Source organism: Silene latifolia, chromosome 2, assembly GCF_048544455.1.
Source record: "Silene latifolia isolate original U9 population chromosome 2, ASM4854445v1, whole genome shotgun sequence".
NCBI classification, from domain to species: Eukaryota; Viridiplantae; Streptophyta; class Magnoliopsida; order Caryophyllales; family Caryophyllaceae; genus Silene; species Silene latifolia.
In genome coordinates, this window is record NC_133527.1 from 177,738,168 (window position 1) to 177,740,073 (window position 1,906).

At 44.1% G+C, this 1,906-nt stretch overlaps 1 non-coding gene across 1 annotated transcript; it reads left to right on the plus strand.

Annotated features, from left to right (window-relative positions):
- Positions 1-1,554: 1,554 nt before the first annotated feature.
- LOC141645202 (small nucleolar RNA R71) lies at positions 1,555-1,661 on the plus strand. The gene has a single exon (XR_012544786.1). It is a non-coding gene; the product is annotated as a small nucleolar RNA R71 (small nucleolar RNA).
- Positions 1,662-1,906: the final 245 nt, after the last annotated feature.

Genomic DNA, 1,906 nt, shown 5'->3' on the forward strand with positions numbered 1-1,906 from the left:
TGGGAATTTGAAGATACCTTTGGAGGAGTCGAATTCCTTGTTACCTTTTTAGATTGTTGCAAAGGTACTTCTTCAATAGCTTCCTCCTCATAAGGGAGGTCTTCAACATCCCCATCAACATCTTTGTCCTCTTGAATTACCCTTCTAGACAAATCTTCCCAAGCCTTCTTTCCTTTCTTGACTTCACTAGCTTTTCCCAATGGTTCAATGGGTGAGCTTTCCTCTTCACCATTCACTTCCAATTTATTCTCCTTGGGATCTTCATCAATTTCCACCACAAGGTCCTTGTAGGGGTCCTCAAGCTCTACACCACTCCTTAGCACTACCGCATGAGCATGGTGGCTATTTGAGGCATCCTTGGAGCTTTGTCCTTGGGCCAATAAACCACCGGGCGGCCGTTGAGGGTTAGCCATAGCATGAGAAGCCATCCTAGATTTCATTTCCCTCATGTCCTTAAGGAAGGTAGCCCTCAAGTTTGCTTGTTCTTGTTGAGTTGCTTTGGCAAAATTTGCCATCTCTTGACTATGTTGAAGTTGCATGTTCTTTATCATCTTCAAAAGCTCAACTTGAGAGAGCTCACCTTGGGGTTCTTGATAAGGTTGGTTGGCTATGGGTAAAGGGAACCCATAGTCATACCGAACATTGGGACCTTGGTTGTTGTTTTGCCCCCCTTGGAAGTTAGCTCTAGGACCATTGTTGTTGAAGTTTGATCCTTGACCTTGTTCTTGAAACCCTTGAACATACCCTTGCCCAAATCCTTGGTTTGTTTGGTTCACTTGATTCCCTTGGTAAAACCCTTGGTTGCCTTGATTTCCACCAAAATCTTGGTATCCTTGGTTGTTTTGATTCCCATAATTTTGGTTTTGATTGTTGTTTGGCCATTGGTTTTGATTCCCGGGATTCGGTCTTGGGTTGGGGAATATTCCCCTTTGTTGAGCAAAATCGGGTGGATTGTTTGGGGCTTGTGGTTGAAGGTGTTGTGGGTTTTGAACATTGGTACTTTTGTAACTAAAGTTGGGGTGGTTCCTTACACCGGGGTGGTAGAAATTGGTATTTGGATTGTAGACGTTTGGGTTGTTGAAAGGTGGTCTTGTGGGTCTTGAATTGTTGTTAAAGCTTTGAAAAGTGTTAACCTCTTGCACATTTTCATCGTAGACACCATTGTAATTGTTGGCACACAAGTCATATGTATGACCACTTCCTCCACAAAGTTCACAACTTGAGACTTGAGACACTTCTTCCATGGGTGCCCCATATGAGGTTGCGGCTTGGTGCACTTGATTTCTTTGAAACTTCTCAAATTGTTTTGTGAGTAAGTCGAGCTTGGCATTTGTCTCGGAGTTGGAGGAGTTTTCCTTAGGAAATTTCCCATTCCTTCTTAGCATGTTTCCTCTAGAACCATAGTTTGCTTCCGAATCTACCATTTTCTTGATCAATGTCGTGCCCTCTTCACCACTCAAGTGATCAAATCCTCCCCCCGCAGAGGCATTTACCATCTCCTTAGTCCTTGGTAGCAAAGTTTGGAAGAATGTTCGAGTGATGTACCATTCTGGTATTCCATGGTGGGGGCAACTTGCTATCAAGTCTTGATAACGGTCCCAAACTTCACCCAAAGACTCCTCGTCCTCTTGTTGAAATGTATGAATCTCGTTACGGGGCATTGCGGTCTTTGAGGAGGGGTAATACTTGGTCATGAATGCTTTAGCCAAGGCATCCCATGTAGTGAAGGTATCAGGTGGGTGAATGTTCAACCATCGGTCCGCTTTGCCCGTCAATGAAAACGGAAACAACATCATTCTCAAGGTGTCTTCGGACACCCCATTCTTCTTCATCATTGAAACTTTCCTCTTAAACTTCCGGAGATAAGCATGGGCATCCTCTTCAATATGCCCCCCGAACAAATCCT